Genomic DNA, 23,640 nt, shown 5'->3' with positions numbered 1-23,640 from the left:
AGCCGAAAAGTGCAGGCATGTAAGGGATCTAGAGGTTGACAACATGTCTTCTTAACGGGAGTCCAGGAGCTCATCTCCACAAATGGACTTTTCAGGATCCTTGGGTGGCTCCGTAGTTTGAAACCAATTCTGGTTATCGCTTCTCGGCCTTTTGGCTAAGATCAAGTGTAGTATCTGTTCTTATCAGTTTAATATCTGATACGTCCCCTATCTGGGGACCATATATTAAATGGATTTTTAGAACAGGGAGATGGAAAAAGAGCTTGCTCTGTCCACTCCACGCATTGACCTGGTATTGCAGTATCTCCAGGACCGGTGCACCCCTTCTTTAATGCAGTTTCTAAAATCAGAAAGAATTGAATTCAATGTTTTTTGTTCATTTTGCTTGTTTGTCGGATTTTGGGATGGACTCTTTGGCTTTGCTTTTCTTCTCCTCATTGGATTTTTCATGTTCAAAGTTGCAGAAGCCAGATTACAAGCTCATTTTGGTTCAACTTCAGCAACTGTGCATTGCATTGCCATGTAATGTGATGCAATGCTATCTTTCTAGCTCTCCCTTTTTACTTCCTTTTGGATAAACAGACATATTAGGCAAGCATTTTGGAGCTTTCACCTAAATAACTACAGGTGGTGAGATAAGCTGCACAATATAATTGACCTTTCAGTATATTGTTGCACACACACCATCTATTTAGCAAATGCCCTTGTTATCAACAGCAGCCTTTTAAACTCACCTGAGCTAACAGGTATGTGCGCTGGTTACTCTGCTGCGCTTAAAATTTCTTTTTTGGTTTGCTACAATGCCTTTTCTGAAACGTTGTCTCCTTCTGCTGGAACACTGACTTCTTTCATTTAATGCCTGCAGACTATAAAAGAGAACCCAACCCAAAAAGTTTGGTTGATTAGTCTGTGGCATTCTGTTAAACTGTTGCTTATGGCGGTCTCTGTGAGCTTCTCAGCGACATTCAGCCAGCCAGGTATCCTGCCTGCAGTAGATGGAATGTGGCAATGGAACGCTGGCTGCGCGTGTCATAATAGGCTCTGAGCCTTTATATACCTGTGCACAGCAGCAGCCACCTTCAGTCTGCTGCTGGACAGCCAGCAGCAGCAGCAGCAGGAGAGGTATGTAATCAGGAGCCCTCCTGCTAAGGGTAGACAGCTGCTCGTTCCACCCCACCCCCCGCCTTAATTGGTTCTCCTCCCTTCCAACGGTGTTGAGGCGGGTGGGAACAGCAGGGGGTGAAGGTGCTGTGTTTAAAGAGGTGGAGTTATGCAGATCTAAAACACGTGGATTGCAGCAGCAGCAAGCCGAAAAGTGCAGGCATGTAAGGGATCTAGAGGTTGACAACATGTCTTCTTAACGGGAGTCCAGGAGCTCATCTCCACAAATGGACTTTTCAGGATCCTTGGGTGGCTCCGTAGTTTGAAACCAATTCTGGTTATCGCTTCTCGGCCTTTTGGCTAAGATCAAGTGTAGTATCTGTTCTTATCAGTTTAATATCTGATACGTCCCCTATCTGGGGACCATATATTAAATGGATTTTTAGAACAGGGAGATGTAAAAAGAGCTTTCTCTGTCCACTCCACGCATTGACCTGGTATTGCAGTATCTCCAGGACCGGTGCACCCCTTCTTTAATGCAGTTTCTAAAATCAGAAAGAATTGAATTCAATGTTTTTTGTTCATTTTGCTTGTTTGTCGGATTTTGGGATGGACTCTTTGGCTTTGCTTTTCTTCTCCTCATTGGATTTTTCATGTTCAAAGTTGCAGAAGCCAGATTACAAGCTCATTTTGGTTCAACTTCAGCAACTGTGCATTGCATTGCCATGTAATGTGATGCAATGCTATCTTTCTAGCTCTCCCTTTTTACTTCCTTTTGGATAAACAGACATATTAGGCAAGCATTTTGGAGCTTTCACCTAAATAACTACAGGTGGTGAGATAAGCTGCACAATATAATTGACCTTTCAGTATATTGTTGCACACACACCATCTATTTAGCAAATGCCCTTGTTATCAACAGCAGCCTTTTAAACTCACCTGAGCTAACAGGTATGTGCGCTGGTTACTCTGCTGCGCTTAAAATTTCTTTTTTGGTTTGCTACAATGCCTTTTCTGAAACGTTGTCTCCTTCTGCTGGAACACTGACTTCTTTCATTTAATGCCTGCAGACTATAAAAGAGAACCCAACCCAAAAAGTTTGGTTGATTAGTCTGTGGCATTCTGTTAAACTGTTGCTTATGGCGGTCTCTGTGAGCTTCTCAGCGACATTCCGCCAGCCAGGTATCCTGCCTGCAGTAGATGGAATGTGGCAATGGAACGCTGGCTGCGCGTGTCATAATAGGCTCTGAGCCTTTATATACCTGTGCACAGCAGCAGCCACCTTCAGTCTGCTGCTGGACAGCCAGCAGCAGCAGCAGCAGGAGAGGTATGTAATCAGGAGCCCTCCTGCTAAGGGTAGACAGCTGCTCGTTCCACCCCACCCCCCGCCTTAATTGGTTCTCCTCCCTTCCAACGGTGTTGAGGCGGGTGGAACAGCAGGGGGTGAAGGTGCTGTGTTTAAAGAGGTGGAGTTATGCAGATCTAAAACGCGTGGATTGCAGCAGCAGCAAGCCGAAAAGTGCAGGCATGTAAGGGATCTAGAGGTTGACAACATGTCTTCTTAACGGGAGTCCAGGAGCTCATCTCCACAAATGGACTTTTCAGGATCCTTGGGTGGCTCCGTAGTTTGAAACCAATTCTGGTTATCGCTTCTCGGCCTTTTGGCTAAGATCAAGTGTAGTATCTGTTCTTATCAGTTTAATATCTGATACGTCCCCTATCTGGGGACCATATATTAAATGGATTTTTAGAACAGGGAGATGGAAAAAGAGCTTGCTCTGTCCACTCCACGCATTGACCTGGTATTGCAGTATCTCCAGGACCGGTGCACCCCTTCTTTAATGCAGTTTCTGAAATCAGAAAGAATTGAATTCAATGTTTTTTGTTCATTTTGCTTGTTTGTCGGATTTTGGGATGGACTCTTTGGCTTTGCTTTTCTTCTCCTCATTGGATTTTTCATGTTCAAAGTTGCAGAAGCCAGATTACAAGCTCATTTTGGTTCAACTTCAGCAACTGTGCATTGCATTGCCATGTAATGTGATGCAATGCTATCTTTCTAGCTCTCCCTTTTTACTTCCTTTTGGATAAACAGACATATTAGGCAAGCATTTTGGAGCTTTCACCTAAATAACTACAGGTGGTGAGATAAGCTGCACAATATAATTGACCTTTCAGTATATTGTTGCACACACACCATCTATTTAGCAAATGCCCTTGTTATCAACAGCAGCCTTTTAAACTCACCTGAGCTAACAGGTATGTGCGCTGGTTACTCTGCTGCGCTTAAAATTTCTTTTTTGGTTTGCTACAATGCCTTTTCTGAAACGTTGTCTCCTTCTGCTGGAACGCTGACTTCTTTCATTTAATGCCTGCAGACTATAAAAGAGAACCCAACCCAAAAAGTTTGGTTGATTAGTCTGTGGCATTCTGTTAAACTGTTGCTTATGGCGGTCTCTGTGAGCTTCTCAGCGACATTCAGCCAGCCAGGTATCCTGCCTGCAGTAGATGGAATGTGGCAATGGAACGCTGGCTGCGCGTGTCATAATAGGCTCTGAGCCTTTATATACCTGTGCACAGCAGCAGCCACCTTCAGTCTGCTGCTGGACAGCAAGCAGCAGCAGCAGCAGGAGAGGTATGTAATCAGGAGCCCTCCTGCTAAGGGTAGACAGCTGCTCGTTCCACCCCACCCCCCGCCTTAATTGGTTCTCCTCCCTTCCAACGGTGTTGAGGCGGGTGGGAACAGCAGGGGGTGAAGGTGCTGTGTTTAAAGAGGTGGAGTTATGCAGATCTAAAACGCGTGGATTGCAGCAGCAGCAAGCCGAAAAGTGCAGGCATGTAAGGGATCTAGAGGTTGACAACATGTCTTCTTAACGGGAGTCCAGGAGCTCATCTCCACAAATGGACTTTTCAGGATCCTTGGGTGGCTCCGTAGTTTGAAACCAATTCTGGTTATCGCTTCTCGGCCTTTTGGCTAAGATCAAGTGTAGTATCTGTTCTTATCAGTTTAATATCTGATACGTCCCCTATCTGGGGACCATATATTAAATGGATTTTTAGAACAGGGAGATGGAAAAAGAGCTTGCTCTGTCCACTCCACGCATTGACCTGGTATTGCAGTATCTCCAGGACCGGTGCACCCCTTCTTTAATGCAGTTTCTAAAATCAGAAAGAATTGAATTCAATGTTTTTTGTTCATTTTGCTTGTTTGTCGGATTTTGGGATGGACTCTTTGGCTTTGCTTTTCTTCTCCTCATTGGATTTTTCATGTTCAAAGTTGCAGAAGCCAGATTACAAGCTCATTTTGGTTCAACTTCAGCAACTGTGCATTGCATTGCCATGTAATGTGATGCAATGCTATCTTTCTAGCTCTCCCTTTTTACTTCCTTTTGGATAAACAGACATATTAGGCAAGCATTTTGGAGCTTTCACCTAAATAACTACAGGTGGTGAGATAAGCTGCACAATATAATTGACCTTTCAGTATATTGTTGCACACACACCATCTATTTAGCAAATGCCCTTGTTACCAACAGCAGCCTTTTAAACTCACCTGAGCTAACAGGTATGTGCGCTGGTTACTCTGCTGCGCTTAAAATTTCTTTTTTGGTTTGCTACAATGCCTTTTCTGAAACGTTGTCTCCTTCTGCTGGAACACTGACTTCTTTCATTTAATGCCTGCAGACTATAAAAGAGAACCCAACCCAAAAAGTTTGGTTGATTAGTCTGTGGCATTCTGTTAAACTGTTGCTTATGGCGGTCTCTGTGAGCTTCTCAGCGACATTCCGCCAGCCAGGTATCCTGCCTGCAGTAGATGGAATGTGGCAATGGAACGCTGGCTGCGCGTGTCATAATAGGCTCTGAGCCTTTATATACCTGTGCACAGCAGCAGCCACCTTCAGTCTGCTGCTGGACAGCCAGCAGCAGCAGCAGCAGGAGAGGTATGTAATCAGGAGCCCTCCTGCTAAGGGTAGACAGCTGCTCGTTCCACCCCACCCCCCGCCTTAATTGGTTCTCCTCCCTTCCAACGGTGTTGAGGCGGGTGGGAACAGCAGGGGGTGAAGGTGCTGTGTTTAAAGAGGTGGAGTTATGCAGATCTAAAACGCGTGGATTGCAGCAGCAGCAAGCCGAAAAGTGCAGGCATGTAAGGGATCTAGAGGTTGACAACATGTCTTCTTAACGGGAGTCCAGGAGCTCATCTCCACAAATGGACTTTTCAGGATCCTTGGGTGGCTCCGTAGTTTGAAACCAATTCTGGTTATCGCTTCTCGGCCTTTTGGCTAAGATCAAGTGTAGTATCTGTTCTTATCAGTTTAATATCTGATACGTCCCCTATCTGGGGACCATATATTAAATGGATTTTTAGAACAGGGAGATGGAAAAAGAGCTTGCTCTGTCCACTCCACGCATTGACCTGGTATTGCAGTATCTCCAGGACCGGTGCACCCCTTCTTTAATGCAGTTTCTAAAATCAGAAAGAATTGAATTCAATGTTTTTTGTTCATTTTGCTTGTTTGTCGGATTTTGGGATGGACTCTTTGGCTTTGCTTTTCTTCTCCTCATTGGATTTTTCATGTTCAAAGTTGCAGAAGCCAGATTACAAGCTCATTTTGGTTCAACTTCAGCAACTGTGCATTGCATTGCCATGTAATGTGATGCAATGCTATCTTTCTAGCTCTCCCTTTTTACTTCCTTTTGGATAAACAGACATATTAGGCAAGCATTTTGGAGCTTTCACCTAAATAACTACAGGTGGTGAGATAAGCTGCACAATATAATTGACCTTTCAGTATATTGTTGCACACACACCATCTATTTAGCAAATGCCCTTGTTACCAACAGCAGCCTTTTAAACTCACCTGAGCTAACAGGTATGTGCGCTGGTTACTCTGCTGCGCTTAAAATTTCTTTTTTGGTTTGCTACAATGCCTTTTCTGAAACGTTGTCTCCTTCTGCTGGAACACTGACTTCTTTCATTTAATGCCTGCAGACTATAAAAGAGAACCCAACCCAAAAAGTTTGGTTGATTAGTCTGTGGCATTCTGTTAAACTGTTGCTTATGGCGGTCTCTGTGAGCTTCTCAGCGACATTCAGCCAGCCAGGTATCCTGCCTGCAGTAGATGGAATGTGGCAATGGAACGCTGGCTGCGCGTGTCATAATAGGCTCTGAGCCTTTATATACCTGTGCACAGCAGCAGCCACCTTCAGTCTGCTGCTGGACAGCCAGCAGCAGCAGCAGCAGGAGAGGTATGTAATCAGGAGCCCTCCTGCTAAGGGTAGACAGCTGCTCGTTCCACCCCACCCCCCGCCTTAATTGGTTCTCCTCCCTTCCAACGGTGTTGAGGCGGGTGGGAACAGCAGGGGGTGAAGGTGCTGTGTTTAAAGAGGTGGAGTTATGCAGATCTAAAACGCGTGGATTGCAGCAGCAGCAAGCCGAAAAGTGCAGGCATGTAAGGGATCTAGAGGTTGACAACATGTCTTCTTAACGGGAGTCCAGGAGCTCATCTCCACAAATGGACTTTTCAGGATCCTTGGGTGGCTCCGTAGTTTGAAACCAATTCTGGTTATCGCTTCTCGGCCTTTTGGCTAAGATCAAGTGTAGTATCTGTTCTTATCAGTTTAATATCTGATACGTCCCCTATCTGGGGACCATATATTAAATGGATTTTTAGAACAGGGAGATGGAAAAAGAGCTTGCTCTGTCCACTCCACGCATTGACCTGGTATTGCAGTATCTCCAGGACCGGTGCACCCCTTCTTTAATGCAGTTTCTAAAATCAGAAAGAATTGAATTCAATGTTTTTTGTTCATTTTGCTTGTTTGTCGGATTTTGGGATGGACTCTTTGGCTTTGCTTTTCTTCTCCTCATTGGATTTTTCATGTTCAAAGTTGCAGAAGCCAGATTACAAGCTCATTTTGGTTCAACTTCAGCAACTGTGCATTGCATTGCCATGTAATGTGATGCAATGCTATCTTTCTAGCTCTCCCTTTTTACTTCCTTTTGGATAAACAGACATATTAGGCAAGCATTTTGGAGCTTTCACCTAAATAACTACAGGTGGTGAGATAAGCTGCACAATATAATTGACCTTTCAGTATATTGTTGCACACACACCATCTATTTAGCAAATGCCCTTGTTATCAACAGCAGCCTTTTAAACTCACCTGAGCTAACAGGTATGTGCGCTGGTTACTCTGCTGCGCTTAAAATTTCTTTTTTGGTTTGCTACAATGCCTTTTCTGAAACGTTGTCTCCTTCTGCTGGAACGCTGACTTCTTTCATTTAATGCCTGCAGACTATAAAAGAGAACCCAACCCAAAAAGTTTGGTTGATTAGTCTGTGGCATTCTGTTAAACTGTTGCTTATGGCGGTCTCTGTGAGCTTCTCAGCGACATTCAGCCAGCCAGGTATCCTGCCTGCAGTAGATGGAATGTGGCAATGGAACGCTGGCTGCGCGTGTCATAATAGGCTCTGAGCCTTTATATACCTGTGCACAGCAGCAGCCACCTTCAGTCTGCTGCTGGACAGCCAGCAGCAGCAGCAGCAGCAGGAGAGGTATGTAATCAGGAGCCCTCCTGCTAAGGGTAGACAGCTGCTCGTTCCACCCCACCCCCCGCCTTAATTGGTTCTCCTCCCTTCCAACGGTGTTGAGGCGGGTGGGAACAGCAGGGGGTGAAGGTGCTGTGTTTAAAGAGGTGGAGTTATGCAGATCTAAAACGCGTGGATTGCAGCAGCAGCAAGCCGAAAAGTGCAGGCATGTAAGGGATCTAGAGGTTGACAACATGTCTTCTTAACGGGAGTCCAGGAGCTCATCTCCACAAATGGACTTTTCAGGATCCTTGGGTGGCTCCGTAGTTTGAAACCAATTCTGGTTATCGCTTCTCGGCCTTTTGGCTAAGATCAAGTGTAGTATCTGTTCTTATCAGTTTAATATCTGATACGTCCCCTATCTGGGGACCATATATTAAATGGATTTTTAGAACAGGGAGATGGAAAAAGAGCTTGCTCTGTCCACTCCACGCATTGACCTGGTATTGCAGTATCTCCAGGACCGGTGCACCCCTTCTTTAATGCAGTTTCTAAAATCAGAAAGAATTGAATTCAATGTTTTTTGTTCATTTTGCTTGTTTGTCGGATTTTGGGATGGACTCTTTGGCTTTGCTTTTCTTCTCCTCATTGGATTTTTCATGTTCAAAGTTGCAGAAGCCAGATTACAAGCTCATTTTGGTTCAACTTCAGCAACTGTGCATTGCATTGCCATGTAATGTGATGCAATGCTATCTTTCTAGCTCTCCCTTTTTACTTCCTTTTGGATAAACAGACATATTAGGCAAGCATTTTGGAGCCTTCACCTAAATAACTACAGGTGGTGAGATAAGCTGCACAATATAATTGACCTTTCAGTATATTGTTGCACACACACCATCTATTTAGCAAATGCCCTTGTTATCAACAGCAGCCTTTTAAACTCACCTGAGCTAACAGGTATGTGCGCTGGTTACTCTGCTGCGCTTAAAATTTCTTTTTTGGTTTGCTACAATGCCTTTTCTGAAACGTTGTCTCCTTCTGCTGGAACGCTGACTTATTTCATTTAATGCCTGCAGACTATAAAAGAGAACCCAACCCAAAAAGTTTGGTTGATTAGTCTGTGGCATTCTGTTAAACTGTTGCTTATGGCGGTCTCTGTGAGCTTCTCAGCGACATTCAGCCAGCCAGGTATCCTGCCTGCAGTAGATGGAATGTGGCAATGGAACGCTGGCTGCGCGTGTCATAATAGGCTCTGAGCCTTTATATACCTGTGCACAGCAGCAGCCACCTTCAGTCTGCTGCTGGACAGCCAGCAGCAGCAGCAGCAGGAGAGGTATGTAATCAGGAGCCCTCCTGCTAAGGGTAGACAGCTGCTCGTTCCACCCCACCCCCCGCCTTAATTGGTTCTCCTCCCTTCCAACGGTGTTGAGGCGGGTGGGAACAGCAGGGGGTGAAGGTGCTGTGTTTAAAGAGGTGGAGTTATGCAGATCTAAAACGCATGGATTGCAGCAGCAGCAAGCCGAAAAGTGCAGGCATGTAAGGGATCTAGAGGTTGACAACATGTCTTCTTAACGGGAGTCCAGGAGCTCATCTCCACAAATGGACTTTTCAGGATCCTTGGGTGGCTCCGTAGTTTGAAACCAATTCTGGTTATCGCTTCTCGGCCTTTTGGCTAAGATCAAGTGTAGTATCTGTTCTTATCAGTTTAATATCTGATACGTCCCCTATCTGGGGACCATATATTAAATGGATTTTTAGAACAGGGAGATGTAAAAAGAGCTTTCTCTGTCCACTCCACGCATTGACCTGGTATTGCAGTATCTCCAGGACCGGTGCACCCCTTCTTTAATGCAGTTTCTAAAATCAGAAAGAATTGAATTCAATGTTTTTTGTTCATTTTGCTTGTTTGTCGGATTTTGGGATGGACTCTTTGGCTTTGCTTTTCTTCTCCTCATTGGATTTTTCATGTTCAAAGTTGCAGAAGCCAGATTACAAGCTCATTTTGGTTCAACTTCAGCAACTGTGCATTGCATTGCCATGTAATGTGATGCAATGCTATCTTTCTAGCTCTCCCTTTTTACTTCCTTTTGGATAAACAGACATATTAGGCAAGCATTTTGGAGCTTTCACCTAAATAACTACAGGTGGTGAGATAAGCTGCACAATATAATTGACCTTTCAGTATATTGTTGCACACACACCATCTATTTAGCAAATGCCCTTGTTATCAACAGCAGCCTTTTAAACTCACCTGAGCTAACAGGTATGTGCGCTGGTTACTCTGCTGCGCTTAAAATTTCTTTTTTGGTTTGCTACAATGCCTTTTCTGAAACGTTGTCTCCTTCTGCTGGAACACTGACTTCTTTCATTTAATGCCTGCAGACTATAAAAGAGAACCCAACCCAAAAAGTTTGGTTGATTAGTCTGTGGCATTCTGTTAAACTGTTGCTTATGGCGGTCTCTGTGAGCTTCTCAGCGACATTCAGCCAGCCAGGTATCCTGCCTGCAGCAGATGGAATGTGGCAATGGAACGCTGGCTGCGCGTGTCATAATAGGCTCTGAGCCTTTATATACCTGTGCACAGCAGCAGCCACCTTCAGTCTGCTGCTGGACAGCCAGCAGCAGCAGCAGCAGGAGAATTATGTAATCAGGAGCCCTCCTGCTAAGGGTAGACAGCTGCTCGTTCCACCCCACCCCCCGCCTTAATTGGTTCTCCTCCCTTCCAACGGTGTTGAGGCGGGTGGGAACAGCAGGGGGTGAAGGTGCTGTGTTTAAAGAGGTGGAGTTATGCAGATCTAAAACGCGTGGATTGCAGCAGCAGCAAGCCGAAAAGTGCAGGCATGTAAGGGATCTAGAGGTTGACAACATGTCTTCTTAACGGGAGTCCAGGAGCTCATCTCCACAAATGGACTTTTCAGGATCCTTGGGTGGCTCCGTAGTTTGAAACCAATTCTGGTTATCGCTTCTCGGCCTTTTGGCTAAGATCAAGTGTAGTATCTGTTCTTATCAGTTTAATATCTGATACGTCCCCTATCTGGGGACCATATATTAAATGGATTTTTAGAACAGGGAGATGGAAAAAGAGCTTGCTCTGTCCACTCCACGCATTGACCTGGTATTGCAGTATCTCCAGGACCGGTGCACCCCTTCTTTAATGCAGTTTCTAAAATCAGAAAGAATTGAATTCAATGTTTTTTGTCCATTTTGCTTGTTTGTCGGATTTTGGGATGGACTCTTTGGCTTTGCTTTTCTTCTCCTCATTGGATTTTTCATGTTCAAAGTTGCAGAAGCCAGATTACAAGCTCATTTTGGTTCAACTTCAGCAACTGTGCATTGCATTGCCATGTAATGTGATGCAATGCTATCTTTCTAGCTCTCCCTTTTTACTTCCTTTTGGATAAACAGACATATTAGGCAAGCATTTTGGAGCTTTCACCTAAATAACTACAGGTGGTGAGATAAGCTGCACAATATAATTGACCTTTCAGTATATTGTTGCACACACACCATCTATTTAGCAAATGCCCTTGTTATCAACAGCAGCCTTTTAAACTCACCTGAGCTAACAGGTATGTGCGCTGGTTACTCTGCTGCGCTTAAAATTTCTTTTTTGGTTTGCTACAATGCCTTTTCTGAAACGTTGTCTCCTTCTGCTGGAACGCTGACTTCTTTCATTTAATGCCTGCAGACTATAAAAGAGAACCCAACCCAAAAAGTTTGGTTGATTAGTCTGTGGCATTCTGTTAAACTGTTGCTTATGGCGGTCTCTGTGAGCTTCTCAGCGACATTCAGCCAGCCAGGTATCCTGCCTGCAGTAGATGGAATGTGGCAATGGAACGCTGGCTGCGCGTGTCATAATAGGCTCTGAGCCTTTATATACCTGTGCACAGCAGCAGCCACCTTCAGTCTGCTGCTGGACAGCAAGCAGCAGCAGCAGCAGGAGAGGTATGTAATCAGGAGCCCTCCTGCTAAGGGTAGACAGCTGCTCGTTCCACCCCACCCCCCGCCTTAATTGGTTCTCCTCCCTTCCAACGGTGTTGAGGCGGGTGGGAACAGCAGGGGGTGAAGGTGCTGTGTTTAAAGAGGTGGAGTTATGCAGATCTAAAACGCGTGGATTGCAGCAGCAGCAAGCCGAAAAGTGCAGGCATGTAAGGGATCTAGAGGTTGACAACATGTCTTCTTAACGGGAGTCCAGGAGCTCATCTCCACAAATGGACTTTTCAGGATCCTTGGGTGGCTCCGTAGTTTGAAACCAATTCTGGTTATCGCTTCTCGGCCTTTTGGCTAAGATCAAGTGTAGTATCTGTTCTTATCAGTTTAATATCTGATACGTCCCCTATCTGGGGACCATATATTAAATGGATTTTTAGAACAGGGAGATGGAAAAAGAGCTTGCTCTGTCCACTCCACGCATTGACCTGGTATTGCAGTATCTCCAGGACCGGTGCACCCCTTCTTTAATGCAGTTTCTAAAATCAGAAAGAATTGAATTCAATGTTTTTTGTTCATTTTGCTTGTTTGTCGGATTTTGGGATGGACTCTTTGGCTTTGCTTTTCTTCTCCTCATTGGATTTTTCATGTTCAAAGTTGCAGAAGCCAGATTACAAGCTCATTTTGGTTCAACTTCAGCAACTGTGCATTGCATTGCCATGTAATGTGATGCAATGCTATCTTTCTAGCTCTCCCTTTTTACTTCCTTTTGGATAAACAGACATATTAGGCAAGCATTTTGGAGCTTTCACCTAAATAACTACAGGTGGTGAGATAAGCTGCACAATATAATTGACCTTTCAGTATATTGTTGCACACACACCATCTATTTAGCAAATGCCCTTGTTACCAACAGCAGCCTTTTAAACTCACCTGAGCTAACAGGTATGTGCGCTGGTTACTCTGCTGCGCTTAAAATTTCTTTTTTGGTTTGCTACAATGCCTTTTCTGAAACGTTGTCTCCTTCTGCTGGAACACTGACTTCTTTCATTTAATGCCTGCAGACTATAAAAGAGAACCCAACCCAAAAAGTTTGGTTGATTAGTCTGTGGCATTCTGTTAAACTGTTGCTTATGGCGGTCTCTGTGAGCTTCTCAGCGACATTCCGCCAGCCAGGTATCCTGCCTGCAGTAGATGGAATGTGGCAATGGAACGCTGGCTGCGCGTGTCATAATAGGCTCTGAGCCTTTATATACCTGTGCACAGCAGCAGCCACCTTCAGTCTGCTGCTGGACAGCCAGCAGCAGCAGCAGCAGGAGAGGTATGTAATCAGGAGCCCTCCTGCTAAGGGTAGACAGCTGCTCGTTCCACCCCACCCCCCGCCTTAATTGGTTCTCCTCCCTTCCAACGGTGTTGAGGCGGGTGGGAACAGCAGGGGGTGAAGGTGCTGTGTTTAAAGAGGTGGAGTTATGCAGATCTAAAACGCGTGGATTGCAGCAGCAGCAAGCCGAAAAGTGCAGGCATGTAAGGGATCTAGAGGTTGACAACATGTCTTCTTAACGGGAGTCCAGGAGCTCATCTCCACAAATGGACTTTTCAGGATCCTTGGGTGGCTCCGTAGTTTGAAACCAATTCTGGTTATCGCTTCTCGGCCTTTTGGCTAAGATCAAGTGTAGTATCTGTTCTTATCAGTTTAATATCTGATACGTCCCCTATCTGGGGACCATATATTAAATGGATTTTTAGAACAGGGAGATGGAAAAAGAGCTTGCTCTGTCCACTCCACGCATTGACCTGGTATTGCAGTATCTCCAGGACCGGTGCACCCCTTCTTTAATGCAGTTTCTAAAATCAGAAAGAATTGAATTCAATGTTTTTTGTTCATTTTGCTTGTTTGTCGGATTTTGGGATGGACTCTTTGGCTTTGCTTTTCTTCTCCTCATTGGATTTTTCATGTTCAAAGTTGCAGAAGCCAGATTACAAGCTCATTTTGGTTCAACTTCAGCAACTGTGCATTGCATTGCCATGTAATGTGATGCAATGCTATCTTTCTAGCTCTCCCTTTTTACTTCCTTTTGGATAAACAGACATATTAGGCAAGCATTTTGGAGCTTTCACCTAAATAACTACAGGTGGTGAGATAAGCTGCACAATATAATTGACCTTTCAGTATATTGTTGCACACACACCATCTATTTAGCAAATGCCCTTGTTACCAACAGCAGCCTTTTAAACTCACCTGAGCTAACAGGTATGTGCGCTGGTTACTCTGCTGCGCTTAAAATTTCTTTTTTGGTTTGCTACAATGCCTTTTCTGAAACGTTGTCTCCTTCTGCTGGAACACTGACTTCTTTCATTTAATGCCTGCAGACTATAAAAGAGAACCCAACCCAAAAAGTTTGGTTGATTAGTCTGTGGCATTCTGTTAAACTGTTGCTTATGGCGGTCTCTGTGAGCTTCTCAGCGACATTCAGCCAGCCAGGTATCCTGCCTGCAGTAGATGGAATGTGGCAATGGAACGCTGGCTGCGCGTGTCATAATAGGCTCTGAGCCTTTATATACCTGTGCACAGCAGCAGCCACCTTCAGTCTGCTGCTGGACAGCCAGCAGCAGCAGCAGCAGGAGAGGTATGTAATCAGGAGCCCTCCTGCTAAGGGTAGACAGCTGCTCGTTCCACCCCACCCCCCGCCTTAATTGGTTCTCCTCCCTTCCAACGGTGTTGAGGCGGGTGGGAACAGCAGGGGGTGAAGGTGCTGTGTTTAAAGAGGTGGAGTTATGCAGATCTAAAACGCGTGGATTGCAGCAGCAGCAAGCCGAAAAGTGCAGGCATGTAAGGGATCTAGAGGTTGACAACATGTCTTCTTAACGGGAGTCCAGGAGCTCATCTCCACAAATGGACTTTTCAGGATCCTTGGGTGGCTCCGTAGTTTGAAACCAATTCTGGTTATCGCTTCTCGGCCTTTTGGCTAAGATCAAGTGTAGTATCTGTTCTTATCAGTTTAATATCTGATACGTCCCCTATCTGGGGACCATATATTAAATGGATTTTTAGAACAGGGAGATGGAAAAAGAGCTTGCTCTGTCCACTCCACGCATTGACCTGGTATTGCAGTATCTCCAGGACCGGTGCACCCCTTCTTTAATGCAGTTTCTAAAATCAGAAAGAATTGAATTCAATGTTTTTTGTTCATTTTGCTTGTTTGTCGGATTTTGGGATGGACTCTTTGGCTTTGCTTTTCTTCTCCTCATTGGATTTTTCATGTTCAAAGTTGCAGAAGCCAGATTACAAGCTCATTTTGGTTCAACTTCAGCAACTGTGCATTGCATTGCCATGTAATGTGATGCAATGCTATCTTTCTAGCTCTCCCTTTTTACTTCCTTTTGGATAAACAGACATATTAGGCAAGCATTTTGGAGCTTTCACCTAAATAACTACAGGTGGTGAGATAAGCTGCACAATATAATTGACCTTTCAGTATATTGTTGCACACACACCATCTATTTAGCAAATGCCCTTGTTATCAACAGCAGCCTTTTAAACTCACCTGAGCTAACAGGTATGTGCGCTGGTTACTCTGCTGCGCTTAAAATTTCTTTTTTGGTTTGCTACAATGCCTTTTCTGAAACGTTGTCTCCTTCTGCTGGAACACTGACTTCTTTCATTTAATGCCTGCAGACTATAAAAGAGAACCCAACCCAAAAAGTTTGGTTGATTAGTCTGTGGCATTCTGTTAAACTGTTGCTTATGGCGGTCTCTGTGAGCTTCTCAGCGACATTCAGCCAGCCAGGTATCCTGCCTGCAGTAGATGGAATGTGGCAATGGAACGCTGGCTGCGCGTGTCATAATATTCTCTGAGCCTTTATATACCTGTGCACAGCAGCAGCCACCTTCAGTCTGCTGCTGGACAGCCAGCAGCAGCAGCAGCAGGAGAATTATGTAATCAGGAGCCCTCCTGCTAAGGGTAGACAGCTGCTCGTTCCACCCCACCCCCCGCCTTAATTGGTTCTCCTCCCTTCCAACGGTGTTGAGGCGGGTGGGAACAGCAGGGGGTGAAGGTGCTGTGTTTAAAGAGGTGGAGTTATGCAGATCTAAAACGCGTGGATTGCAGCAGCAGCAAGCCGAAAAGTGCAGGCATGTAAGGGATCTAGAGGTTGACAACATGTCTTCTTAACGGGAGTCCAGGAGCTCATCTCCACAAATGGACTTTTCAGGATCCTTGGGTGGCTCCGTAGTTTGAAACCAATTCTGGTTATCGCTTCTCGGCCTTTTGGCTAAGATCAAGTGTAGTATCTGTTCTTATCAGTTTAATATCTGATACGTCCCCTATCTGGGGACCATATATTAAATGGATTTTTAGAACAGGGAGATGGAAAAAGAGCTTGCTCTGTCCACTCCACGCATTGACCTGGTATTGCAGTATCTCCAGGACCGGTGCACCCCTTCTTTAATGCAGTTTCTAAAATCAGAAAGAATTGAATTCAATGTTTTTTGTTCATTTTGCTTGTTTGTCGGATTTTGGGATGGACTCTTTGGCTTTGCTTTTCTTCTCCTCATTGGATTTTTCATGTTCAAAGTTGCAGAAGCCAGATTACAAGCTCATTTTGGTTCAACTTCAGCAACTGTGCATTGCATTGCCATGTAATGTGATGCAATGCTATCTTTCTAGCTCTCCCTTTTTACTTCCTTTTGGATAAACAGACATATTAGGCAAGCATTTTGGAGCTTTCACCTAAATAACTACAGGTGGTGAGATAAGCTGCACAATATAATTGACCTTTCAGTATATTGTTGCACACACACCATCTATTTAGCAAATGCCCTTGTTATCAACAGCAGCCTTTTAAACTCACCTGAGCTAACAGGTATGTGCGCTGGTTACTCTGCTGCGCTTAAAATTTCTTTTTTGGTTTGCTACAATGCCTTTTCTGAAACGTTGTCTCCTTCTGCTGGAACGCTGACTTATTTCATTTAATGCCTGCAGACTATAAAAGAGAACCCAACCCAAAAAGTTTGGTTGATTAGTCTGTGGCATTCTGTTAAACTGTTGCTTATGGCGGTCTCTGTGAGCTTCTCAGCGACATTCAGCCAGCCAGGTATCCTGCCTGCAGTAGATGGAATGTGGCAATGGAACGCTGGCTGCGCGTGTCATAATAGGCTCTGAGCCTTTATATACCTGTGCACAGCAGCAGCCACCTTCAGTCTGCTGCTGGACAGCCAGCAGCAGCAGCAGCAGGAGAGGTATGTAATCAGGAGCCCTCCTGCTAAGGGTAGACAGCTGCTCGTTCCACCCCACCCCCCGCCTTAATTGGTTCTCCTCCCTTCCAACGGTGTTGAGGCGGGTGGGAACAGCAGGGGGTGAAGGTGCTGTGTTTAAAGAGGTGGAGTTATGCAGATCTAAAACGCATGGATTGCAGCAGCAGCAAGCCGAAAAGTGCAGGCATGTAAGGGATCTAGAGGTTGACAACATGTCTTCTTAACGGGAGTCCAGGAGCTCATCTCCACAAATGGACTTTTCAGGATCCTTGGGTGGCTCCGTAGTTTGAAACCAATTCTGGTTATCGCTTCTCGGCCTTTTGGCTAAGATCAAGTGTAGTATCTGTTCTTATCAGTTTAATATCTGATACGTCCCCTATCTGGGGACCATATATTAAATGGATTTTTAGAACAGGGAGATGTAAAAAGAGCTTTCTCTGTCCACTCCACGCATTGACCTGGTATTGCAGTATCTCCAGGACCGGTGCACCCCTTCTTTAATGCAGTTTCTAAAATCAGAAAGAATTGAATTCAATGTTTTTTGTTCATTTTGCTTGTTTGTCGGATTTTGGGATGGACTCTTTGGCTTTGCTTTTCTTCTCCTCATTGGATTTTTCATGTTCAAAGTTGCAGAAGCCAGATTACAAGCTCATTTTGGTTCAACTTCAGCAACTGTGCATTGCATTGCCATGTAATGTGATGCAATGCTATCTTTCTAGCTCTCCCTTTTTACTTCCTTTTGGATAAACAGACATATTAGGCAAGCATTTTGGAGCTTTCACCTAAATAACTACAGGTGGTGAGATAAGCTGCACAATATAATTGACCTTTCAGTATATTGTTGCACACACACCATCTATTTAGCAAATGCCCTTGTTATCAACAGCAGCCTTTTAAACTCACCTGAGCTAACAGGTATGTGCGCTGGTTACTCTGCTGCGCTTAAAATTTCTTTTTTGGTTTGCTACAATGCCTTTTCTGAAACGTTGTCTCCTTCTGCTGGAACACTGACTTCTTTCATTTAATGCCTGCAGACTATAAAAGAGAACCCAACCCAAAAAGTTTGGTTGATTAGTCTGTGGCATTCTGTTAAACTGTTGCTTATGGCGGTCTCTGTGAGCTTCTCAGCGACATTCAGCCAGCCAGGTATCCTGCCTGCAGTAGATGGAATGTGGCAATGGAACGCTGGCTGCGCGTGTCATAATAGGCTCTGAGCCTTTATATACCTGTGCACAGCAGCAGCCACCTTCAGTCTGCTGCTGGACAGCCAGCAGCAGCAGCAGCAGGAGAATTATGTAATCAGGAGCCCTCCTGCTAAGGGTAGACAGCTGCTCGTTCCACCCCACCCCCCGCCTTAATTGGTTCTCCTCCCTTCCAACGGTGTTGAGGCGGGTGGGAACAGCAGGGGGTGAAGGTGCTGTGTTTAAAGAGGTGGAGTTATGCAGATCTAAAACGCGTGGATTGCAGCAGCAGCAAGCCGAAAAGTGCAGGCATGTAAGGGATCTAGAGGTTGACAACATGTCTTCTTAACGGGAGTCCAGGAGCTCATCTCCACAAATGGACTTTTCAGGATCCTTGGGTGGCTCCGTAGTTTGAAACCAATTCTGGTTATCGCTTCTCGGCCTTTTGGCTAAGATCAAGTGTAGTATCTGTTCTTATCAGTTTAATATCTGATACGTCCCCTATCTGGGGACCATATATTAAATGGATTTTTAGAACAGGGAGATGGAAAAAGAGCTTGCTCTGTCCACTCCACGCATTGACCTGGTATTGCAGTATCTCCAGGACCGGTGCACCCCTTCTTTAATGCAGTTTCTAAAATCAGAAAGAATTGAATTCAATGTTTTTTGTTCATTTTGCTTGTTTGTCGGATTTTGGGATGGACTCTTTGGCTTTGCTTTTCTTCTCCTCATTGGATTTTTCATGTTCAAAGTTGCAGAAGCCAGATTACAAGCTCATTTTGGTTCAACTTCAGCAACTGTGCATTGCATTGCCATGTAATGTGATGCAATGCTATCTTTCTAGCTCTCCCTTTTTACTTCCTTTTGGATAAACAGACATATTAGGCAAGCATTTTGGAGCTTTCACCTAAATAACTACAGGTGGTGAGATAAGCTGCACAATATAATTGACCTTTCAGTATATTGTTGCACACACAACATCTATTTAGCAAATGCCCTTGTTATCAACAGCAGCCTTTTAAACTCACCTGAGCTAACAGGTATGTGCGCTGGTTACTCTGCTGCGCTTAAAATTTCTTTTTTGGTTTGCTACAATGCCTTTTCTGAAACGTTGTCTCCTTCTGCTGGAACGCTGACTTCTTTCATTTAATGCCTGCAGACTATAAAAGAGAACCCAACCCAAAAAGTTTGGTTGATTAGTCTGTGGCATTCTGTTAAACTGTTGCTTATGGCGGTCTCTGTGAGCTTCTCAGCGACATTCAGCCAGCCAGGTATCCTGCCTGCAGTAGATGGAATGTGGCAATGGAACGCTGGCTGCGCGTGTCATAATAGGCTCTGAGCCTTTATATACCTGTGCACAGCAGCAGCCACCTTCAGTCTGCTGCTGGACAGCAAGCAGCAGCAGCAGCAGGAGAGGTATGTAATCAGGAGCCCTCCTGCTAAGGGTAGACAGCTGCTCGTTCCACCCCACCCCCCGCCTTAATTGGTTCTCCTCCCTTCCAACGGTGTTGAGGCGGGTGGGAACAGCAGGGGGTGAAGGTGCTGTGTTTAAAGAGGTGGAGTTATGCAGATCTAAAACGCGTGGATTGCAGCAGCAGCAAGCCGAAAAGTGCAGGCATGTAAGGGATCTAGAGGTTGACAACATGTCTTCTTAACGGGAGTCCAGGAGCTCATCTCCACAAATGGACTTTTCAGGATCCTTGGGTGGCTCCGTAGTTTGAAACCAATTCTGGTTATCGCTTCTCGGCCTTTTGGCTAAGATCAAGTGTAGTATCTGTTCTTATCAGTTTAATATCTGATACGTCCCCTATCTGGGGACCATATATTAAATGGATTTTTAGAACAGGGAGATGGAAAAAGAGCTTGCTCTGTCCACTCCACGCATTGACCTGGTATTGCAGTATCTCCAGGTCCGGTGCACCCCTTCTTTAATGCAGTTTCTAAAATCAGAAAGAATTGAATTCAATGTTTTTTGTTCATTTTGCTTGTTTGTCGGATTTTGGGATGGACTCTTTGGCTTTGCTTTTCTTCTCCTCATTGGATTTTTCATGTTCAAAGTTGCAGAAGCCAGATTACAAGCTCATTTTGGTTCAACTTCAGCAACTGTGCATTGCATTGCCATGTAATGTGATGCAATGCTATCTTTCTAGCTCTCCCTTTTTACTTCCTTTTGGATAAACAGACATATTAGGCAAGCATTTTGGAGCTTTCACCTAAATAACTACAGGTGGTGAGATAAGCTGCACAATATAATTGACCTTTCAGTATATTGTTGCACACACACCATCTATTTAGCAAATGCCCTTGTTACCAACAGCAGCCTTTTAAACTCACCTGAGCTAACAGGTATGTGCGCTGGTTACTCTGCTGCGCTTAAAATTTCTTTTTTGGTTTGCTACAATGCCTTTTCTGAAACGTTGTCTCCTTCTGCTGGAACACTGACTTCTTTCATTTAATGCCTGCAGACTATAAAAGAGAACCCAACCCAAAAAGTTTGGTTGATTAGTCTGTGGCATTCTGTTAAACTGTTGCTTATGGCGTTCTCTGTGAGCTTCTCAGCGACATTCCGCCAGCCAGGTATCCTGCCTGCAGTAGATGGAATGTGGCAATGGAACGCTGGCTGCGCGTGTCATAATAGGCTCTGAGCCTTTATATACCTGTGCACAGCAGCAGCCACCTTCAGTCTGCTGCTGGACAGCCAGCAGCAGCAGCAGCAGGAGAGGTATGTAATCAGGAGCCCTCCTGCTAAGGGTAGACAGCTGCTCGTTCCACCCCACCCCCCGCCTTAATTGGTTCTCCTCCCTTCCAACGGTGTTGAGGCGGGTGGGAACAGCAGGGGGTGAAGGTGCTGTGTTTAAAGAGGTGGAGTTATGCAGATCTAAAACGCGTGGATTGCAGCAGCAGCAAGCCGAAAAGTGCAGGCATGTAAGGGATCTAGAGGTTGACAACATGTCTTCTTAACGGGAGTCCAGGAGCTCATCTCCACAAATGGACTTTTCAGGATCCTTGGGTGGCTCCGTAGTTTGAAACCAATTCTGGTTATCGCTTCTCGGCCTTTTGGCTAAGATCAAGTGTAGTATCTGTTCTTATCAGTTTAATATCTGATACGTCCCCTATCTGGGGACCATATATTAAATGGATTTTTAGAACAGGGAGATGGAAAAAGAGCTTGCTCTGTCCACTCCACGCATTGACCTGGTATTGCAGTATCTCCAGGACCGGTGCACCCCTTCTTTAATGCAGTTTCTAAAATCAGAAAGAATTGAATTCAATGTTTTTTGTTCATTTTGCTTGTTTGTCGGATTTTGGGATGGACTCTTTGGCTTTGCTTTTCTTCTCCTCATTGGATTTTTCATGTTCAAAGTTGCAGAAGCCAGATTACAAGCTCATTTTGGTTCAACTTCAGCAACTGTGCATTGCATTGCCATGTAATGTGATGCAATGCTATCTTTCTAGCTCTCCCTTTTTACTTCCTTTTGGATAAACAGACATATTAGGCAAGCATTTTGGAGCTTTCACCTAAATAACTACAGGTGGTGAGATAAGCTGCACAATATAATTGACCTTTCAGTATATTGTTGCACACACACCATCTATTTAGCAAATGCCCTTGTTACCAACAGCAGCCTTTTAAACTCACCTGAGCTAACAGGTATGTGCGCTGGTTACTCTGCTGCGCTTAAAATTTCTTTTTTGGTTTGCTACAATGCCTTTTCTGAAACGTTGTCTCCTTCTGCTGGAACACTGACTTCTTTCATTTAATGCCTGCAGACTGTAAAAGAGAACCCAACCCAAAAAGTTTGGTTGATTAGTCTGTGGCATTCTGTTAAACTGTTGCTTATGGCGGTCTCTGTGAGCTTCTCAGCGACATTCAGCCAGCCAGGTATCCTGCCTGCAGTAGATGGAATGTGGCAATGGAACGCTGGCTGCGCGTGTCATAATAGGCTCTGAGCCTTTATATACCTGTGCACAGCAGCAGCCACCTTCAGTCTGCTGCTGGACAGCCAGCAGCAGCAGCAGCAGGAGAGGTATGTAATCAGGAGCCCTCCTGCTAAGGGTAGACAGCTGCTCGTTCCACCCCACCCCCCGCCTTAATTGGTTCTCCTCCCTTCCAACGGTGTTGAGGCGGGTGGGAACAGCAGGGGGTGAAGGTGCTGTGTTTAAAGAGGTGGAGTTATGCAGATCTAAAACGCGTGGATTGCAGCAGCAGCAAGCCGAAAAGTGCAGGCATGTAAGGGATCTAGAGGTTGACAACATGTCTTCTTAACGGGAGTCCAGGAGCTCATCTCCACAAATGGACTTTTCAGGATCCTTGGGTGGCTCCGTAGTTTGAAACCAATTCTGGTTATCGCTTCTCGGCCTTTTGGCTAAGATCAAGTGTAGTATCTGTTCTTATCAGTTTAATATCTGATACGTCCCCTATCTGGGGACCATATATTAAATGGATTTTTAGAACAGGGAGATGGAAAAAGAGCTTGCTCTGTCCACTCCACGCATTGACCTGGTATTGCAGTATCTCCAGGACCGGTGCACCCCTTCTTTAATGCAGTTTCTAAAATCAGAAAGAATTGAATTCAATGTTTTTTGTTCATTTTGCTTGTTTGTCGGATTTTGGGATGGACTCTTTGGCTTTGCTTTTCTTCTCCTCATTGGATTTTTCATGTTCAAAGTTGCAGAAGCCAGATTACAAGCTCATTTTGGTTCAACTTCAGCAACTGTGCATTGCATTGCCATGTAATGTGATGCAATGCTATCTTTCTAGCTCTCCCTTTTTACTTCCTTTTGGATAAACAGACATATTAGGCAAGCATTTTGGAGCTTTCACCTAAATAACTACAGGTGGTGAGATAAGCTGCACAATATAATTGACCTTTCAGTATATTGTTGCACACACACCATCTATTTAGCAAATGCCCTTGTTATCAACAGCAGCCTTTTAAACTCACCTGAGCTAACAGGTATGTGCGCTGGTTACTCTGCTGCGCTTAAAATTTCTTTTTTGGTTTGCTACAATGCCTTTTCTGAAACGTTGTCTCCTTCTGCTGGAACACTGACTTCTTTCATTTAATGCCTGCAGACTATAAAAGAGAACCCAACCCAAAAAGTTTGGTTGATTAGTCTGTGGCATTCTGTTAAACTGTTGCTTATGGCGGTCTCTGTGAGCTTCTCAGCGACATTCAGCCAGCCAGGTATCCTGCCTGCAGTAGATGGAATGTGGCAATGGAACGCTGGCTGCGCGTGTCATAATAGGCTCTGAGCCTTTATATACCTGTGCACAGCAGCAGCCACCTTCAGTCTGCTGCTGGACAGCCAGCAGCAGCAGCAGCAGGAGAATTATGTAATCAGGAGCCCTCCTGCTAAGGGTAGACAGCTGCTCGTTCCACCCCACCCCCCGCCTTAATTGGTTCTCCTCCCTTCCAACGGTGTTGAGGCGGGTGGGAACAGCAGGGGGTGAAGGTGCTGTGTTTAAAGAGGTGGAGTTATGCAGATCTAAAACGCGTGGATTGCAGCAGCAGCAAGCCGAAAAGTGCAGGCATGTAAGGGATCTAGAGGTTGACAACATGTCTTCTTAACGGGAGTCCAGGAGCTCATCTCCACAAATGGACTTTTCAGGATCCTTGGGTGGCTCCGTAGTTTGAAACCAATTC

The 23,640-nt window shown here is 44.9% G+C and overlaps 18 non-coding genes across 18 annotated transcripts; all 18 read left to right on the top strand.

The window, feature by feature from the left end:
- Positions 1-135: 135 nt before the first annotated feature.
- On the top strand, positions 136-326 carry LOC141192849 (U2 spliceosomal RNA). Its single transcript, XR_012266153.1, has one exon. It is a non-coding gene; the product is annotated as a U2 spliceosomal RNA (small nuclear RNA).
- Positions 327-1,441: 1,115 nt separating this feature from the next.
- On the top strand, positions 1,442-1,632 carry LOC141193120 (U2 spliceosomal RNA). Its single transcript, XR_012266417.1, has one exon. It is a non-coding gene; the product is annotated as a U2 spliceosomal RNA (small nuclear RNA).
- Positions 1,633-2,746: 1,114 nt separating this feature from the next.
- On the top strand, positions 2,747-2,937 carry LOC141192848 (U2 spliceosomal RNA). Its single transcript, XR_012266152.1, has one exon. It is a non-coding gene; the product is annotated as a U2 spliceosomal RNA (small nuclear RNA).
- A 1,115-nt stretch (positions 2,938-4,052) lies between these two features.
- On the top strand, positions 4,053-4,243 carry LOC141192846 (U2 spliceosomal RNA). The gene has a single exon (XR_012266151.1). It is a non-coding gene; the product is annotated as a U2 spliceosomal RNA (small nuclear RNA).
- A 1,115-nt stretch (positions 4,244-5,358) lies between these two features.
- Positions 5,359-5,549, top strand: LOC141192845 (U2 spliceosomal RNA). Its single transcript, XR_012266150.1, has one exon. It is a non-coding gene; the product is annotated as a U2 spliceosomal RNA (small nuclear RNA).
- A 1,115-nt stretch (positions 5,550-6,664) lies between these two features.
- LOC141192844 (U2 spliceosomal RNA) lies at positions 6,665-6,855 on the top strand. The gene has a single exon (XR_012266149.1). It is a non-coding gene; the product is annotated as a U2 spliceosomal RNA (small nuclear RNA).
- A 1,118-nt stretch (positions 6,856-7,973) lies between these two features.
- Positions 7,974-8,164, top strand: LOC141192843 (U2 spliceosomal RNA). Its single transcript, XR_012266148.1, has one exon. It is a non-coding gene; the product is annotated as a U2 spliceosomal RNA (small nuclear RNA).
- A 1,115-nt stretch (positions 8,165-9,279) lies between these two features.
- LOC141193119 (U2 spliceosomal RNA) lies at positions 9,280-9,470 on the top strand. The gene has a single exon (XR_012266416.1). It is a non-coding gene; the product is annotated as a U2 spliceosomal RNA (small nuclear RNA).
- A 1,115-nt stretch (positions 9,471-10,585) lies between these two features.
- On the top strand, positions 10,586-10,776 carry LOC141192842 (U2 spliceosomal RNA). The gene has a single exon (XR_012266147.1). It is a non-coding gene; the product is annotated as a U2 spliceosomal RNA (small nuclear RNA).
- A 1,115-nt stretch (positions 10,777-11,891) lies between these two features.
- LOC141192841 (U2 spliceosomal RNA) lies at positions 11,892-12,082 on the top strand. The gene has a single exon (XR_012266146.1). It is a non-coding gene; the product is annotated as a U2 spliceosomal RNA (small nuclear RNA).
- Positions 12,083-13,197: 1,115 nt separating this feature from the next.
- On the top strand, positions 13,198-13,388 carry LOC141192839 (U2 spliceosomal RNA). The gene has a single exon (XR_012266144.1). It is a non-coding gene; the product is annotated as a U2 spliceosomal RNA (small nuclear RNA).
- Positions 13,389-14,503: 1,115 nt separating this feature from the next.
- Positions 14,504-14,694, top strand: LOC141192838 (U2 spliceosomal RNA). Its single transcript, XR_012266143.1, has one exon. It is a non-coding gene; the product is annotated as a U2 spliceosomal RNA (small nuclear RNA).
- Positions 14,695-15,809: 1,115 nt separating this feature from the next.
- On the top strand, positions 15,810-16,000 carry LOC141192837 (U2 spliceosomal RNA). Its single transcript, XR_012266142.1, has one exon. It is a non-coding gene; the product is annotated as a U2 spliceosomal RNA (small nuclear RNA).
- A 1,115-nt stretch (positions 16,001-17,115) lies between these two features.
- Positions 17,116-17,306, top strand: LOC141193118 (U2 spliceosomal RNA). The gene has a single exon (XR_012266415.1). It is a non-coding gene; the product is annotated as a U2 spliceosomal RNA (small nuclear RNA).
- A 1,115-nt stretch (positions 17,307-18,421) lies between these two features.
- On the top strand, positions 18,422-18,612 carry LOC141192836 (U2 spliceosomal RNA). Its single transcript, XR_012266141.1, has one exon. It is a non-coding gene; the product is annotated as a U2 spliceosomal RNA (small nuclear RNA).
- Positions 18,613-19,727: 1,115 nt separating this feature from the next.
- On the top strand, positions 19,728-19,918 carry LOC141192714 (U2 spliceosomal RNA). Its single transcript, XR_012266022.1, has one exon. It is a non-coding gene; the product is annotated as a U2 spliceosomal RNA (small nuclear RNA).
- A 1,115-nt stretch (positions 19,919-21,033) lies between these two features.
- On the top strand, positions 21,034-21,224 carry LOC141192835 (U2 spliceosomal RNA). Its single transcript, XR_012266140.1, has one exon. It is a non-coding gene; the product is annotated as a U2 spliceosomal RNA (small nuclear RNA).
- A 1,115-nt stretch (positions 21,225-22,339) lies between these two features.
- LOC141192834 (U2 spliceosomal RNA) lies at positions 22,340-22,530 on the top strand. Its single transcript, XR_012266139.1, has one exon. It is a non-coding gene; the product is annotated as a U2 spliceosomal RNA (small nuclear RNA).
- The last annotated feature ends 1,110 nt before the right edge of the window (positions 22,531-23,640 follow it).

This window comes from Phyllobates terribilis, unplaced genomic scaffold (assembly GCF_046119375.1).
Source record: "Phyllobates terribilis strain yellow unplaced genomic scaffold, ASM4611937v1 Scaffold_63__1_contigs__length_7903474, whole genome shotgun sequence".
Classification (NCBI taxonomy): Eukaryota; Metazoa; Chordata; class Amphibia; order Anura; family Dendrobatidae; genus Phyllobates; species Phyllobates terribilis.
The sequence above is the reverse complement of the archived record's forward strand: the minus strand, read 5'-3'. Positions and strand labels throughout refer to the sequence as shown.